Source organism: Triturus cristatus, chromosome 2_1 (genome assembly GCF_964204655.1).
Source record: "Triturus cristatus chromosome 2_1, aTriCri1.1, whole genome shotgun sequence".
Lineage (NCBI taxonomy): Eukaryota > Metazoa > Chordata > Amphibia > Caudata > Salamandridae > Triturus > Triturus cristatus.
In genome coordinates this window covers 1,193,246,539-1,193,265,697 of record NC_140581.1, presented here as the reverse complement: position 1 = coordinate 1,193,265,697, position 19,159 = coordinate 1,193,246,539, and the positions used below count along the sequence as shown (strand labels likewise).

The 19,159-nt window shown below is 48.3% G+C and overlaps 1 protein-coding gene across 4 annotated transcripts in view; it reads right to left on the bottom strand.

Moving 5' to 3' along the window:
• The window catches only part of HOOK3 (hook microtubule tethering protein 3), a 1,476,018-nt gene that overhangs the window by 1,319,904 nt on the left and 136,955 nt on the right, over window positions 1–19,159 (bottom strand). The gene's annotated exons all lie outside the window — the stretch shown is intronic.

The following is a 19,159-nucleotide window of genomic DNA, read 5'->3' as shown; positions in this document are numbered from 1 at the left end:
CCCAAATGGCAACACACAGCCTTCCTTCTGATCACAGAAATCAGTGTTGCATTGTCCCAAATAACAGTGGTCCAACTTTATGCTAGTCTACTGTTCTCTACCTGCCACCGCCTACAGCAGCAAGCTCACTACCTAGTTCCAGTTATAGGTGCTGGACCTTGCTAACATACAATCAAAAGCTATAGTTCACCAGTGCTTAAAGGGGAAGCGTTAGGTCTGTATGTTATGCTATCAGCACAATCACGTCACCTTGTATTAGCTGCATTGAACCATAGTACTTTCATTGTCTGGTCACATTTCTGTAGGATTCTGGGATTTTCACTCGGAGCAGCAGTCGTCTGGTATCTTTGTGTATAAGTAATGAAGAATGGTTTGTAAAATGTATTGTTTAATAAGAGTTTCTATTGGTTAATGTCAACTATCTGGTCAAGACAGGGGTGCCTTCTTTCCCCCCTTCTTTTTTGCCATTGCTAGGGAGCCACTGGCGGCGCAGCTGAAACAACATCATGCAGCCAGGAGATTGGGCTTCAGCACAAGAGGGCTCCTAATTTTGCTCTATGCTGACAATATTACTCTATATATTAATAATCTGGCCATCAATACGTCTCCACTTCTTCGTAAACGTATTAAATTCGGAGGCCTTTCGGGCATATATTTTAATTGGGCCAAATAACCCTATTTCCATTAACTGAGATGACCACACCCTTCGTCCTGGAGTATCCCTTTAAATGGGCAGATGGTCTGGTGAAATATCTGGGTATCTGGCTTAGCCGTAATGAACAAGAGATTTGGAACATGAATTATGGTCAAGTCATCTCCTGGTTAGAAGGGAAAATAAAGGTATGGTCTAAATTAACATTATCCTTGGCCGGGAGGATTGCGATAGCCAAGATGCTGGGCCGCCTAAATGTTTATATTTGTTCATAAATATCCCACTCCCATTCACCCAGACCTTCTTCCAAACAATGCGTTTCTTACTAATATCTATGGTATGGGCAGTGAAACAGGTGTGAGTATCATGGGGGCTGTTGACACTTCCCCTAACGCAGGGTGGACTGGGCGCTCCGGATATCCAGTTGTATGCATACTGTGCGCAGGCTCAACATTTACACTATTGCATGCACCCCACCCAGTTTCAGCCCCACGTAGCGGTTTGAGGCGGCGCTGGTTCCCCTTTGGGTGGCATTTTATCCAACCTACCGTCGGCCCCGGGACGGAATTGATGTGGTAGAAAGTCTGCGGTGGGCGTGGGACAGGCGTTGCAATAGAGCTTGATTGAGAGTACTTTACACGCTCTCTGTTCCTCTGGCACACAACCCGTTGATTCCCTCAATGGCAGATTGTGGAAACATGTCACTCGCAAATTCACTGGGTTTCAATACATTTGCGTACCTCTATCCAGAAGATGCTTTCTGTCCCCCACGGTCTCCACTGATGGGAGAGCGCCGGGTTCTTCCGAGCTCCTTTCATATTGCAAAATTGGGGCAACATGCCGGCAAATACACTAAACCTTCACTGCCCCCCCCCCCACCTCCAATGCAGGCCCTCAAACACATCATAATGAACACCTCGCCACGCAAGCTCATCAGACAAATGTACAGCTCCATGCAGAATACCACCCCGCTGATTGAGCCCGAAGCCCTTCAGTGCTGGAACACAGAACTGCATGTTCAGGAAACGGAAGACCAGTGGGCATTCTGTTGTGGCCAACTCCAAATTCTCCCCCCCCCCCCCCAAACTATAAACTGCTGTTAAAATTTTTTAAATACCTTCATCGGTTTTACAGAGCCCTCTCCCAACTACACCGCATGGGGATCAGGCCTGATGAGGTGTTGGGGATGTGGCTTTGCTCCAGCCACCTTCTTACACATGGCAATGGAACCCATTGCCACTTATTGGACAGCCATATTCAGTTAAATTCACGACATATTGGGCGTACCGGAAGACCCCATGCCGATCATAGGGCCATTGGGGCATGAGAAGGACACTGTTGCAGGAACCAGGAAATTGTACGCCATGTTGCTATTACTAGCCAAACGCAGGGTCGCCATGCATTGGGGGAATAAGCAGGCCCCCACGGTGAAGGCTCGGATACATGACATCACATTCAGCTATAACCAATTGTCCACGTTCTGGGGACTGCTGCCAATGGCCTTGAGGCCGAAAGACATATGGAGCCCCTTCTTGGACTGGCTACGAACGTTCCAAGCGGAGGGTGTTCGCTCTCCGGGTTTAGCCTGGCACAACGTGACACGAGCACTATGTCTGTGGAGTTCGGATGTCCCGGAGATGCTCCCCCTCAGTATACAGCTGCGCACTGATGCTTGAATGTACCCATTAGTGGACTCACCATTAGTAGTCCCTCCACACAATGCCACGCCTTGGACCTAAACCTAAGATGGAACACTGCCACAGGGAAATGCTTTAGTCCTTTGATTGTTAGGTTACGTTGATGTTTTGTTTTATTATCACTGGATACGCTCGATGATGAATCTAATCATTAATAACACAGATGTATGCGTACCTATTTAAATGACAATGAATAAAATAAAAAATAACAAGCATTGCTATAGCCAATAGGTCTCTCCTTTGGGACCTTATAAGTGTTTAGTTATCCAACACAATATCCTTGGTGCAAAAACATCAACTGTTGTATGGCTAAACACTTATAAGGTCCCAAAGGCGAGACCTATTGGCTATGCCAATGCTTGTTTCAGCTTTGGGGCCTATTTCTTGGGTTTTGGCTGGAAGTTTGCAAGTTTTAGACTGGTTTAGGTGGACGGTTCAATCATAGACTCATTTCCTTTAGTTGTTTCTGAGATTTGCTGTGTTCAAACATTTGATGCCAGCTGAGTATTTTTTTCTCACCCTCTGTGAATTGGGGCAGGCGGTGTTGCTCTTTTGAAGTTTAGCTGTTTGTGTCTTTATTGTTCTTTTTAGAGTTGATTGCTGCGTTTCTGATCTTAATACTGCATGTTCTGCATAGCAGGAAGCATTATTCCAAATATGTGGCCTGGGGTGCAGTGTAAAGAGGCATAACATATATAGGCGATAGCTCTCTAAAAGTGTATATCTGTTTACAATTAACAACTTAGGTGCGCCAATCTATGTCTACACGTTCTGCTGTGAAGTACCTGCAATCCTCACTACTGATGGAAGCATTTTCTTTAAATATGCACACGTGGGTGATAGTTGGAGCCTACATACTCCTCGACTGGCAGATCTGTGCAGTTGTTCTTTAAGCGTATTTTGCTGCCCAGAACTATAAGTAATTGTTGCACTTTGTATGTCTTGCACTTTACACGTGACAACGAAAATGAGTGCACTTTGTGTCAACAGTAACGTACAACAATTTATACGTCTTTCCACCTGAACAGCAATCGGAGCAATTGTGGGGATGTGCACACTAACTGGGGGCCTTAACAACTCCTCCCTGCCACTTCCGAGGGTGTCTCCACTCTCAATAATGGAAACTTTCTCATAGCGCCCAGTAGTGCATGCGCGCATTCTCACAGTGCTCTTAACCAGGGCTGCTTCCCAGCTCAGTGGTAAGTCATTCATCGAGCTGAAGCGTCTGATAGCAGGAATCGAACATGCTGTAAGCCTTTGCCATGCATGAGGTTCAATAAATGTCACCACCAACTTGTTTAACTCACAGCCATCTTCATGACAATAAACATTAACTATCGCATGAACAGAAACTCTTCAGTTAAGGACTCACAGATCTGCCTCTGCAGAACCATTGTCACCAGCATTCGAACAGTATTCGGTGCTGTTTTGGACGGTGGCAGAGCTGTCATAGGCACTCAGGATATATTTTAAAAGGTTTGTATGCATTTTTCTGTGAAAGTGGAAGGGGTATGCAATTTAGAAATAAAAATGAATCCATATAGCAGTAAAGATAACTAGAGACAAAAAAAATAATGAGACATGGTGATTTACTGAGAAGATGTGGAGACGTCTCTGGTCGATAAAAAAAACTCGTCAAGACCATGAAGCCCTGTAATAAATAATACAGTTCAGCAACCAGGAAAGCGCTTTAGCCTGGGCAATGGCTGTTAAAAGAGCTTGTTAAGAAACAGGATTACCCCTCATGTGCCTATTGTAGGGAGATAAACTCTACAACTGACACGAACAGAGCTGCGCCTACAAAAAGTAACCACCCAGTACCGTTGTATTCGGCACTATCTTTTACGGGATGCCGGTGGATTCAAGATAGAAACTTCTGCTGAGGAAATAAGGTTAGAATATGGAGTTTCTGGCCTGTGGGGCTTATTAAAAGTCCATACAACGCACAGAGACCAATTTGGGGCCATTCCACGAACAGGAGCGCAGAGGCAGAAGTGAATGGGGACCAGGCGTCCCTGATTTGCAGGGTCAATCCCGATTCCGGCACAAAGAAGAGAGTTGGGGCTGGGCACATCTTCCCGCGACGCTGGAGCCTGATCTGGGTGAACCGTGACTCAGCCGGCCTGCTCGTGCTCTTGTTTACAGGCTCAGGAAGCAATGCAAGAGTGAAACCAGCCTGGCAGTTGTAACTACAAAGATTAAAGAAGTGGCCTGATGGGGACACGCAGGGGGGTTGGGGCGGTTAGTATAGGCAGAAACATTGCCGCTGCCCGCGTCCCAAGCAGTGGGACATCAGCAGGGCAGCACTCTAGTGGCCGCCCGTCGGAGCCTTCCCCCTTGCTGCCTCGCGCGCGAGGCTACGCCCACTAGGGTTATGACCCCCCCCCCCCCCCCCCCCCCCCCAATAGTGTGGAGCAGGAGGCAGGCCGTTGGGGGCGCGGCTTGCCCCCTTTACTCGCCCAGTTCCTCCTCTGTTCCCTGCGCGCCGCTCCAGCCTGGACACGCGTTATCCCACCCTTTCCACTTACCCCACGTGTCAGGCACAGCGCGTTATTGGAATGTTTTAATGTTTTCTTTTTGCGTTGCAGGCGTAGTTACAGGGCGATCTGGATGCAGACGGGTACAGTAAGGGTACCTCTGCGACAGGCGGTACAGTAAGGGTACCCCTGTCCGGCACAGTAAGGGTGCCCGAGCCAAGGTCCAGGAGCCGAAGGGGGTTCTGGGAAGACCGCGACGGCGCCCCGTTAGTCCTTCGGGCGGTTGGGGGGCCTGACCAACCGGGGGTGTGCCACAACACGCTCCGCCCCTGTCGGAAGGGGCGGGAGTAGGAGACAGATCACGTGACCCAGTGGATGATCTGTAAATAATTATGTGCCACACTGCCGGGCATCGACCCACCGTGTGTGCTGGCTCACCAGGCGGGCGGAGCAACAAGGGGCTGCCTGCCCTGGATCGCCCGTAAGATAACCCAATTTTATTATCATACTGTGTTGTATGAAATAAACCTGCAGCAGTTCTTCACCCACAAATAAAGTGTCAGTGTAATCATTGGGTGACGTCTGTGTATGCGTGTTGACTGAAGCGGATGACGGTGTGGTCACTATGCATAGTAAAATGGTGGATAAGGGAGAATATTAAAAGGTACAGTGGTGGTCGGGGTCTTGGCACTGTCAGATTAAGAGGTCTGACAGAGGCTGAATGAGAACGGAATTGCAGAGGCAGGTGACAGTACGGGATGGAAGCTGACCGAATGAGAATCGGGCACAAAAGACCCAGAGAGATCGATGCCCTGCCTAGAAGGAAGTAAGACTGAGAAAGTCCCGGCACTGAAAGCGCTGAGGAACGGGGGAGTAAGTAGACACATCGCCGGATTTGGACCGAGTGAGGCATCGATGATGGAGGCCGGGTGGAGCCCGAAGGCTCCCAGCCCTGTAACTCAGCCGCCTACCACGGATGTGCCCTCCAGGACCCCTTCTTCCACTCCTTCTCACGGAGTCCCCAGCACCAGCTGTCCCGGTTCGGGTTCCGCCTTCCAATGCTGGAAGCAGTACCGCGGTGCCTTCACCTTCTCAGAGGAGAAAGGCAAAAACATCACAGTGCAGTGCGGACTATGCCAACCCAAGGTCAAGCTTCTGTCCACGGCTCGCACCTCCACCCGCAACCTCAAGAAGCACCTGCAGGTAAGTTAGTGAAGGGGGTGAGGGGACGAGAAAGGCATTCCACTACCCACCTCAAGAGGGAGCTGCTATTCAGCTGGGCTGACCCACTAGAGGACGGGAATTGGGCCTACCTCGGGCGAGCGAGATGGTGTAGCGATACTTAACCGCAACAAGCGTTTAGGGTAAAATAGTAAGCAAAAACAGGGAAAGGGGGTGGGAGTTAAAGAATAAAATGCTCTGCTTTCAGTAGAAGAGGGTGTCGGATCTGCTAAAGGATTAAGACCGGCAGTAACAACAGACAAGGAAAGGGGAGCGGCGGCAAAAGTGAAAGTAAAACAAAAAACAAGTGCACGCTCTGTATGCGGCCGGCGAGGTGGGTCTGTCAGAGAGGGGGGGGCACTTAAGTAATTCAGCAGTAAACGGAGCAAATCCAGAGGGCCGGCAACAGTCAGGCTCAGTGAATGAGGCTGCAAGTGGAAGCGGCTAAAAACACGGTGCTGATCACATGGTGTAGGCTGGAAGCAACCACTAGTGTGCGCGTTAGTGTCTCGTTAGAAAGCGAGACAAGCATTGAAAGCGTGCGTCATCGCGATCACGATCGCTCTGAAAGCGTAAGTGATCGTGATCGCGATGACCCACAAGTTTTAAAAGTGCTGCTGAAGGCTAGCGGTTCGCGCGTGCACGGTCGCGTGAACGCAAGCGCTAGGCCAGCCAGCAGCACTTTGAAAACTCACATACAAAATGTCTCTCCGAGCCAGCGCATGCGCTGGGGCTCAGCGAGACCTAAAAAATTATCAGGTCAAATATCTTTGTAGTGTAGCACTTGTATGGATCCTTTAGCCTATGGGCTTTGGTGTTTTATTACATTCCAGTGGGTGAATGTCTATTGTTCGGACGCAGTCTGTTACCTCGACCAACTGTTAACCAATTCGATCACTCGAATGAAAGGTAGTGCACGTGCGGATGTGCTATGTTTAAATTTGCTTGCTCTGAGTAAATCCAAGACGCACATTGGTGCGGTGATAGGTGTGGCCATCCCTGTGCTAAGGCTCACACAGAGTCAGCGACTGCTTTTCTTCTAACTCTTCAATATTATCCTGCAACGGCAGAACTGACAAGATAATTAAAAGAGCCCAAAAGTGTAGACATTCTGATATCTCCCTAAGAACAGGCATGACAGTGTCAACCCTAGTATAGTCATACCATATTTTTTGTTTTACTAATCAAGTTTTATAGGAACAAAGAAAAGACAAACAGCAATGTATGTCCGTTACTCGGAGGTGCTTTGATACATTCAGCAGTACTCTTCTCAAAAAGACAAGGGATGAAAACCACAGTGAATGGTCCTAATACAGAGATCACTCCTACAATACGTACTAGCCTTCCCCTACTCAGAGTGTCATTCATACACTATCCCCCGTTATATTTTACTAGACCCTACGGACCCACTAATAAATTGTTCGGGTACCACAAGGTCTTTTTATCCTCACCACTACACTGTTTTTTTCCCCCACCCCACACACCCGCACGCACAACTACGGCGACTCCACCTAAAGATCTCCGACAAAGAGCCCTCTTGAAGGGCCCGTGAGGGACTGCAGCGCCACCCCCACGAGGAGCACCGCCCAATGATGATGCTTTGCACCCGCAAGGGTGTGTGAGGGCACTTCTAGTACCACCCAGGAGTATCTGGTCTTCACTACACCTTTATCCTCGAACCCTCTCCACAGCCCACCTCTTGCTCTGTCTATCTCTCGCCTCACAGTAGACCATAGTGGCACTGTTTTTCTTAGGAACTGTTACCTCATTTGTACGTGTACTTACTCTAGGAGCATCGGTACAGGACCTACCCCTCTCTCGTCTTTTATGCTCCTTGTCCCTCCCTCTCAAGTGTGTATACATCACTCCTACAATACCATCTTTCACACTATTAGCAAGTAAACTGCTAAGAAAGGCCCGAGTAGTCATGCAAAGGAAATGAGTAAGATTGTATAGCAAAAATATAAGAAAAGAAAGGGGAGGTGGGAGGGAAGGATAGGGTGCAAAAGTGTATTACACATTTGTATTCTTACGTTGCATTGTGCTTTCCCTTTCAACTAGTGCTCTCGTTAGTGACTCTTCTCAGCCTTTTAGATTAGCCCGTTTGAGAGTCTAGGTAAAGAGTTTCCCCCGAGTTCCACTTTAGTTGGTTACTGTAGATAAGGTCTATCAGGGCTGTACGAGTGATAGGGTCTGCTAGATTTCTAGTTTCCCAGGCTCAGTTATGCACAATAGGTTATGAGGCAGCCTCGGCTGGTAAAGGTTTACCCATAAGACTTAATTTTTCGAACTGATCGTTCATCCTGTACAGCACCCTTTGAAATTCTGCAAATTGAACCAGTTCCCACAAGCAGTTGTCTACCGTAGGGGGCTTGTTCATCAGTCAGAGGCACAATATACAGATTTTACACTTGCAAACAAGCTGCCTATGTGCACCGTAATTTCTGGGTACTCTGTCCCGTTGTGTAGAAACACTGCTTTCATTTTGGATGGGGCTGTTCTCTCCGTGGCTTGGGATATGTTGGACCAAACCTCTGCCCAATAAGCATGGTGAATATGGCATTCTGACTGGCTGCGCATCTAAAACATCAAGAGTGTCTGATCAAACCTGCTTTGGAAAGCCTCCTAGGGATCAAATGTTACCTGCATAACATCTTATAATAACTGAATTTGAGACAGACTTCACAATGGTTTTTGTCGTGGTTCAGCAGCGTTTCATACCAGTCCTCGCCTGTGTTGTCTTGATTAAGACTCTCTACTCACCACACCAATTTTAATGGAGGCAATGTTCTGTGAGTGCATGCAGGCATTCAGCTCTTGGATGGTCATGAACTTCCTGAAATTAAATTCAGGAAAGACAGAGGTTATTATTTTTGGCTCCCACCCATCTTTTTGGTCCCCGGCCTGGTGGCCCTCTGATTTAGGCCCACTTCCCACACAAGTGAGTAAAACAAAAACCCCAGGCATCCTTATTGACACCTTGTCTTACTATGACCAAGTGAACGTTGTCACTTCTGCTGCTTACTATACCCTTAGACAAATCAATGATGCGTCTAACTGTATAATAGTTTTATGTTTTTTTTTGCAATTTGGCTAAATATTAAAAACTCATTTTAAACGCCATCATACTTTAGATCCTAAACATTCAGAGTTTTTGGACTGCAAGATAACATAAACCATACTTATGGAATATCCATGACAGGGTACTGTAGACAACAGACCAAGGCAGTATGGAGATACTGATGTTCAGATTTCTCTGCTACTTCTGATATGGTAGACCAGCCCACTCTGATCCACTTCGCTTCATTACTACTACATGTGGGAAAGTCAATGAACTGCTCCAGGAAGGAAATGGAAAGAGAAAAATCAGTATGTCAAGGTTTACAATGTCCATGGGATGTTGTGAGATAATAATACAAGTATTGGCAGTGCAGGCTACCACAGTTGATAAACAACACTGAAGAAGCAGATGAATCTGACGAGAGTACTAAAATAATTCTGGAATCTAGAATGGCAGACTCAGTGTGCATACTGAAAATGGGAAGCTGGGTGTTGTGAAAGACACGCATACAGTAGCTTATTGGGCACAATTAAAGTCAGGAGGTATTAAAACACACCAGCAGCAATAATACCATAAGGAAACACCAGACTTAACAAGATAGTGTTAACAAGTTGACATGGTTTAAAGAAGACTCATGAAGAATGAAAAAAACATAAAACCGTCTATACATGCTGCAGCAAAGAAAGATGTTGACTGTTACTTGCTCAGTGCTATGGGTTAAAGCGGCTATATTTTTGGCATGAATGTTCAGCACACTCAGCCCTGATATAGCCTTGTATCGCAAATAGCAGGATGTGACTTTCAACATGATAATGAGTGATGTTGGGAATCTTGAAAGCAGACTATGACACTTACCTGAAACAAACAAAAGGTGATGGGAGGCTGCTTGCAATAAGTCTAATCACTGGCAACAGCACAGGAGGACCTGACAGTTTGGGCTGGACTGTTCCCATGACATGCAGCCTCAAGAATGATTTGCATATGGCAGAGTTCAAACTGAGGTGGCATGGTGACTACTGATGCAAACAAAGATGAAGACAATTTAAGTCTTGGTGAGATCTAGTTTGCTGTTAACTGAAATCCTAATGGGTCTTGGGGAAGGGGGCGGGGGGGGGGAGGCATAGGCTTCTCATAAACCCAGACTGTTATCACGAGCACTGACAATAGCAAATTGCATAATTAAATATTAGGACACAGCCTAAAATGTTTTTGTCTTTATTGTAATCTTGGTGTGGGCCGAGCTGTGAAGTAAGAACAGTCAAGATTAAAAAGGGTAATCCACCATTCCAGCAGGTATAAATACATACCAAAGGCAGAGAGCATTAATTTCTCTATAGGGACGAAAGAGGAAGTAAATCAAGAATGTAATGTCGTTTTCCTATTTTATTTGTAAGTGATAAGAGCCTAAAGAAAGATATTTAAAGCTCAAAACATTTGTAAATTATTGCCAATTGACATTCACAATCTTTCAGTGTGTTAAGTGGGGCAGTATAAAATTACTATCATTTTATTGGAATGTAACAGCAAACAACATGCACGCCTTTGACAGAAAATGGGCTATAAAGATATTGCAGATTTTCTGAAGAGGGTAATCATTGTAAAGCAACTGAAAAATTATGACGAAAGCAGCCTCTATAAACATATATAAAATGACAAAGCTTTCAGATAAACGGACTAATACATAAACGCGATTGTCAGCTTCATACAATGTTGTATTATTTTATGGCAGAAAAAAAACCTGACTTTTAGGAGTGTACTATAAAAAAAAAAATTCCCCGAAAAAAAGAGCAATTACGCGAAATGTTCTAAGGCGGTTTGTCCAGTAGTTTCATTATGGACTCGAGAGCGTTGTATGTTAGGCTAGTATTAATCTGTAAAAATGGCCCATGAATGTGAATGGTATTAGAATATATCCTCTTAACCCACAAGGAGTGGTGCACTACTACTAAGGATGCACTTAAAGAACAAGTTACTTACCTTCGGTAATGCCTTATCTGGTACAGACTATGTCTAGCCGCAGATTCCTTACCTTTGAATTTCCCAGGCATCAGATTGGATCCAGAGGATTTTTCGTGAGCAGTACCCCTGTACGCCAGTAGGTGGCGTCAACTGGCTCCACGTGCGTCGTCAGCCACGACGGAAGTGACTTCCATGGCACTTTTATAGGTGCCACGTAGGCACTCTAACGTAAATTTCTTTTCACGACTTTCCGCACCAGAAGCGCAGAGCCATGAAGAACACTGACCACTGATGTGGAAAACTAGGCCCCTGAAAGGGATCAGTCCTGTCCCTAGAAATTCGTTCACAGAGCAGGGAGGATGAGTGGGTCGGTAAGGAATCTGTGGCTAGATATAGTCTCTACCAGATAATGTACGGGCCAAGTGCTCATCCCTACGGATCGGACTGTCCAGACAGTAGTGTTCGGTAAATGTGTGCAGGGAAACCCAGGTTGCTGCCTAACAGATGTCTAGGACCTGAACTACGCATGCTAATGTAGTAGTCGCAGCTTTAACTCTGGTGAAATGACCTTGCAAGCCTTCAGGAGGTTGCTTCTTGGCACGCGAGTAGCAGATTTTGATGAAGAGCACGACCAATCTGGAGATTGCCTGCTAATGCACTACCCGGCCTTTCTTCACACCAACATGCCCCACGAAGAGTTGGTCGTCCACCCGGAACTGTTGTGTGCGGTCAAGGTAGTACTACACTGCTCTTTATGGGTCCAGACGGTGGAGTCAGTCCTCTTCTTTAGAGGGATGTGGAGTAGCATAGAAGGTAGGCAGTGATACATTGGCCTACATGAAATGAGGTGACCACTTTCTGTAGAAAGGAGGCCATTGTGCAAAGCACCAATTTGTCAGGATAGACAGAGGCAAGGCGGCTTAGATGATAAGGCCTGCAGCTCACTCTCTACAGGCAGATGTAATCACCACACGGAAGGCTGTTTTGATTGTGAGAAGCCTGAGAGGACAATTATGTAGAGGCTCGAAAGGAGCACCAATTAAAAAGGTCAGAATCAAATAAGGTCCCACTGGGCATAATGAATGCTGAAGGAGGGAAAAGATGGACAAAACCTTTTAAGAACTTAAGCAGGGGACTTGAACAATGAGAGTTGATCAGGCAGCCGCAAAAAGGCAGAAAGAACAGACCGATAACTCTTAAGAGTACCCATAGCAGAGCGCAGCTGGGCAAATGAAAGAATGAAGAGTAAAACTTCAGAAAGGGGGGCTGAAAGGGAATCAATACTTTTTTTCTGTACACCATGCCACCATTTTTCTTCCAACGGCAAGCATATACCATCTTGGTGAAGGGACGCCTGGCTGCCAAAATGACACTACAGACTTGGAGCGGAAGGTCTAAAGCTGTCAACTCTCACCACTCGATCACCAAGCAAGAAGGCGGAGAGTGGACAGGTTTGGGTGTAGAACCCTCCCCTGCTGCTGCGACAGAAGATCCTCCCAAAGGGGCAGTCTGAACGGAGGATCAATGGCTATGCTCAGTAGCTTAGGCTACCAGATTCTCCGTGCCCAGTCTGGAGCCACAAAGATGACTTGAGCCCAGTAGTACCTGATTTTCTTGAGAACTCTGGGAAGAAGTGGTATGGGTGGAAAGGCTCCACTGAAGCCATAAAGCGTCTCCGAGCGAGAGCCACCTAGGAAACTCAACGTGCAAAACAGCTGATATTGTGCACTCTTGACAGAGGCAAACAGATCTAACCAATGCTTTCTCCACTGCTGAAAGAGTCCTTGCGCCACCTCTGCATTGAGATGTAATTCGAGATCCTCTAGGCATCAATGGCTGAGTTTGTTTACTTTGACGTTCAGGGAACCTGCCAGGTGTTGAACCACTAGGGATATGCACTACTGTTAAAGCTATGTCCAAAGACACAGGGCCTCTTGACAGAGGGTTCACGACCCCACCCGCACTGTTCGCTGCAGCACCACATGGCGGTGGAGTTGTCTGTGAACATCTTTACCAGTCCTGCATTGATGGAAGGTAGAAAGGCTTTTAATGCCAGTCGGACCGCATAGAGCTCCAACAGGTTGATGTGGAGTCTGGATTCTGCCGGAGACCAGAGCCCTCTGATCTCCGCCTCTGGTTGGTGAAGGGAGAGGGGTCTGCCTCTGACCCAATCTGGTTTATTAGTTGCCATTGCAGATCTTTTGCAATTCCGCCAAGATCTGACCCATGTCGAGAGGTTCGCCTGATGCTGTGTACACAAACTTCAAATCCCACTGCAGAGCCCACATATGACATTAGGCATTAGTCAGCAACAGGATGCAGGATGATATGAGCCCAAACAGACTCAGGGCCTGCCTCACCGACAGAGGCTAAAAAGTTGGTATCATAGCCTGAATATCCTAAACCCGCTCTGGAGGATAAGCCCGAAACTGCACTATGTCCACGACAGCTCTGTCTGAGAGGGAGTCAGGTGTGACTTCAGCATGCTGTTAGTGAATGGAGCTCACCGTAGTCTGAAAGTGGGCGAGGACAGCTTGGGGTGAGCCCGCCTTCAACAACCAGTTGTCGAGATAGGGGGAAGACTGACACACTTGATGTCCAGAGAGGAACTGCAACCATCATCTTGTTGAACACCTGAGGGGTGCTTGTAAGGCCAAAAGGGAGCATGGTGAACTGGAATTGCTTGTGGCCTACCATGTACCGCAGATAGCGCTAGTGGGCAGGTAGGATGGGAATGTGGAAGCAGGCGTCCTGCAAGTCCAACACTACCATCCAGTCTCTTGGGTCCAGGGCAGACAAGACCTGAGCCAACGTGAGCATTCTGAATTACTCCTTGAAGAAGTTGAGGACTTGCAGATCTAGAATAGGGGCAAAGTCCCTTGTCCTTTTTGGGAACCAGAAAATAGCAGAATAGCACCCACAATCTACTTCTGGCCACAGAACCCTCTCTACAACTGCCTTGGCAAAGAAAGCTATGACTTCAGCGCAGAAAAGTGACAGATGATCCACCGCTGGCCGGTGTGGAGATGGCGGCATGGAGAGAGGAATAGTCTCAAAGGGGAGGGAGTAGTCTCCTCAGACAATCTACAAAGCCCACCTGTCCGATGTTATGGACTGTCAGAGGGGCAGGTGATGGTGAATCGTGCAGTCAACTGGATGCCCATGGTGCTGAAGGGGCAGATTAGAATGTTTTGGAGGCTGCAGTTGCCGGGGGTGTGGTGGACTGACCAGACCACTGGCCATCTGAACCACGAGGTCTATGGGTACTGCGCCGTCATCCATGCAGATGCTAAGGAGCATATGCAGCTCGGGGCTGGGAGGGAATTAGCGTGGCTGGAAAACACTTCTGTAGCTACAAAAGGAGTGAGAAAAGGATTGGGGGTGACGTGCAGAAAGGCCCAAGAAACTGGCCGTAGTGTGAGTCCTTGAAGCACTCGAGTGCCGAATTTGCCTTGTCTCCAAAGAGACAGGTTGCCATCGAAGGGCATGTCCGTAAGGGAAGCTTGGACACTGCCCGAAAAGCCAGCCATATTCATCCCAGCCTGGTGCATTAGGGCAATTGTCAATGAAACTGATCAGCCCAGTCAGTCGCTTAAGTCCACAACATACTGTGAACTTTGCTGCATCTCACGTCTGCAACAGCCTGTGAGAGGACGGCCTGGCTCTGGGACCTGTGGCAGCACTTGCACAACCATGTCCCACAGAGTGTAGGAGTAACAGCCCAAAAGGCATGCGGTGTTCAGACTGCAATGACAGGCTGGAAAAAGGAAACATCTTCTCCAAAGAGTACAGCCTCTTAGATTCCCTATCTGGGGAGTGGTAGGGAATGCCCCTTGGAATGTCGAGGCTTGGACTCCCAAGCTCTCTGGTGTCGGGGGTTGGGTGAGGAAGTTTGGGTCCCCTGGGCCGGGGTGGTGCAGTGGCAATCGTTCTATTCACAGGAGCCCCTGTATTGGGTTTAGGCCAAGTCCCCGAAAGTAAGTCAGTGAGGGCATCACTGAACGGGAGTAGCAGTTCGGGAATGGCGACTCCAGATAGCAGCACTTTTAAAGATGTTATAATTGACTACCACTGAGGGCAGATGAAGCTCTCCGCACCACCATTGCGTACTAAGCTCCCTCCTCCATAGCCACGGTAGGGGGAGAAAGCACACTGGTATCTGGAGGAGTATCAACTACACTGGTTTCACCCAGTTCCTCACACCAGTCAAAGTAAGGATCCTCCAAATAAGTCTGGTTTTCTCTAGGGTTTAGCAACCCCTCCCATTCCTCCCCGAATTCTATTTCAAGGGAATAGAGCTCAGGCTTTAATCTAGGAAGCGCAGTTCCTGCCAGAGTCCGATGTGGCATCGATCCATGCCCCTCCGGCTCTGTGTCGGAGTCAGGGGATCAGGATGTGGATGGCACGGCTGGTGGGCGCTGGGAGCATTGGAATCGGGACCGGAGCTTGGAAAAGTCTAGTTGGCACGAACAGCGCAGGTTCAGATCCAGAAATGGATCCATGGAGGCCCAATAGAGCCGGGGCCAGAGCCGCCGGTGAGGAACCAGATGGGGTCCCTTCCAAACCCTCCGGACCCGAGGGCATGTGCCAGAGGGGTCCGACCACACAAATATGAGGCGTATGGCCTCATAGAACTCTTTCAGTTGGGTGGAGGTTGCTCCAGCACCCGGAAAGTCAGGGAGGCGTGGAGTCGACCCAGGCACAGCCTTTACTGCAAAGCCAAGTCTTGAATGTTGACGCTACTCCCTTGTCTCATCAGCCAACGGACGAGAAGTTGAAGATCCCTGACAACTTTTTCTTGTGCCTCAACTTACCAGAGTATCCCGACAACCTCAAACTACCTTTCAACCTGGACCTCGATTTATGTGGAGGAAAAAGATACACAATTGATGGACGGAATGCAGAACAAATCAAAACATTCTCCCCCAGTCAAGAGATCTGGTTTAAATCCATCATTCTTTTGCTCACCATGCCACCCCAGTTTAGACCCAGCCATATGCAAATCAGTCTTGACCCTGTGCCTCATGGGAACAGTCCAGACCTAACTGCCAAGCCAGGTCCTCACCGGACCGGAAACAAGCATCCTAGGACCGGTTTCGGGGTTTCACCCCTCTTTAGCCAGGATAACTTGATTCCGGTGGCACATTGAGCCCAGGACCTACGTCTAGGCATACCCGGCGCACTTAGGGCGAGAAAGCAAAAGACACACAATTGATTGACGGAATGCAGAACAAATCAAAACATTCTCCCCCAGTGAAGAGATCTGGGTTAAATCCATCATTCTTTTGCTCACCATGCCACCCCAGTTTAGACCTGGCCATATGCAAATCAGTCTTGACCCTGTGCCTCATGGGAACAGTCTAGACCGAACTGCCAAGCCAGGTCCTCACCCGACCGGACATTGTTCTGCATTCTAAATACAGGTCCTGTGCACACGTTTATGATAAATAAGACATTCACAGTATAGTAAAATGGTTCAACACTTGTTGTTCTGCGAGTGATGTTTTTAATTCAAGATGAGTTCATCAATACAAAGAGTGCCAGCCGACACGTGTTTCGTCATCAGGTAAAACCTGCGACTCTTCAGGGCTGATATAAGCGAGTGAGCGATGATGATCGAATTAACGGTGAAACTTCAAAATTAATCCAAGGTGGAGAAGCGGGTGTTCGGAATGCACGCTAGAGTACATCGGGTCCCACAGGCGGGTTAGACCGTGTTCCAATGAAGCCTGGTGAGGGCGGGTGAAGAGCAGGAATGACTCGCTGACGGAGTGTTCAGCATTCTGTCCATCAACTGTTTTTGAATTTGTCACCCCGAGTGGGAAGGGCATGCCCAGACGTGGGTCCCGTGCTCTCCATGCCACTGGAATCAAGCTATTCTGGCTGAAGAGGGGTGAAACCCCGAAACAGGTCCTAGGATGCTTGTTTCCAGTCCAGGGAGGACCTGGCTTGGCAGTTCAGGCTGGACTGTTCCCATGAGGCACAGGGTCAAGACTGATTTGCATATGGCTGGGTTCAAACTGGAACCGCATGGTGAGCAAAAAAACGATGGATTTAGGCCCAGATCCCTGTACTGGGGTGAATGTATGACATTGTTCTGCATTCTGTCCATCAACTGTTTTTTGCATTGATTTATGTGGAGTCGCATGCCGGCCCCGCCATGAGTTTTAGGGACCACTCCCTCAAAGCCTTCCGATTCACGGCGCTGCAATCGGAGCATGATTTTGTGTCATGGTCACGCTCAAAACAATACAGGCAGACAAGGTGCGGGTCTGTCAACGACATCGGCGGATGACAGACTCCGCAGGGCTTGAATCTTGTCTTCCTAGTTCACATCTCCTAACACACCAAGAACAGACACTCGACAAAACAGCTAAAAAAGCCAGTCAAACAATGACAGAGGTAGGTCTTCTCTGGATCAGCACTGGCTAGCGCTGAAAGAAAAGAAATGCTGTCAGCGCGCCTAGGTGGTGCCTACAGAGATGCCGCGGAGGTCATGGACGATGCAGACAACTCACGCTGAGCCAATCGACGCCACCTACCGGCATGCAGGGATACTGTATGTAGGAAAGTAGGATCTTTCTGGTGTAGATACCTCCACTTTTTGCCTGATGGCAGTGTGGTTTGACTGTAGTTTACTGGGATCCTGCTAGTCAGATCTCAAGTGGTAGTGCTCTCTTCTCTAAATTCTCTGGCAAGTACTTTGCACACCACACAAATGGCATACTGGGGTACCATTATAGTATATGGTACTGAGGTACCCGGGGCATTGGTACACCAGGGGTCTCCTATGGGCTGCAACATGCATTATGCCACCCATAGGAGCCCATGCAACTTATGTCTGCAGAGCTGCCATTGTAGTCTGCGTGAAATGCTGCTTGCACCTTTCACTTTGGTTATACGTTTTCCCTTATTTTCCGGTCACTGCAATTTTAACCGATAAGTCACCCCTAAGGTAGGTCTTTCAGTCCAAGGGCAGGGTGCCTGGCTCAAAGTGTGTGGGTACCCCTGTAAAAGCAGAGGTACCCCTACAAACCCCGGACTCCATTTTCTGGGCTTTGTAAGTGCGGGACAGCCATTATAAGGTATGTAATGGACACTGGCAATTCGCGATGTCCAACTACATAAAGGCTGCCCCAAATCTGGTTGTGATTGGTATCAAACATATTGGAATCATACGACTCCACCATTCCAGTGTTAGTTGCATGATACCAAGTATTGGGTTGGGGGATTCCTTAAAGGACCCCCCCCCTCCCCAATACCTACCTGTGTAGCTTCACAGGGTGTTTTGACTCCCTGCTGATGAGCTTCACTCAGGCAGGGGAAGCTGAACAAAGGATTTCCTACGAAAGAGAGGTGTGACCAACTCTCCTTTAGAATTGGGTAGGGTTGGGGAGATTCCAAGCACCGACAGACTGCTTTTAAGAGCACATTTGGTGCTCTCCATGCATAAACCAGTTTTGTCCGGTTCTGGAGGCCTTGGCTGTCGCGCTGGCGCGAAGCCACACCAAGGACAGGGGAGTGACCACCTCCCTGTCTAGCTCCTCCCTAGAGAGGTACCCAGAGCTCCTCCAGGTAGGCATTTGATTCTGCCATGTTGAATCTTGGCCTCTGGGAGCATCTGACTGGCTAGGACAGCTGAGTAGCGTCTCTGGCACCCTCTGATAGGTGGGTCACCAGAGAAGAGGTCCTTCCCCTTTTTAGGGTCACTTAAGGGTGGGTCCTTACCCGGCGCGCAACACCCATTTGACTCAAAGGGATTAAGCCCCCCCGTTGTGTGTGGCAGCCCGGGATGAGACAGCTTTCCGGGCACACACACAGCCGCACTCGAGCACTTCACAGGTCTTTAAAAGACCATTTGCATGTTAATGAGGCCTTGCTGTTGTTTCACCCCTTCTAAGAGCCCCTGCAGTTCCACTCTGCCTATTGCTTAAAGATTCAGCCCCCCCCCCCAAATGTCTTCTTAGCCCCCCCCCTCCCCCCCCCCCGAAATTTGGCTCAAGTTGCGCCTCTGGTCCTTACCCGGAGGATGGGTCTGTATACTCATCCCGACAACAACTCCTAGATCCGGCTGCCTGTCATCTGAAGACTG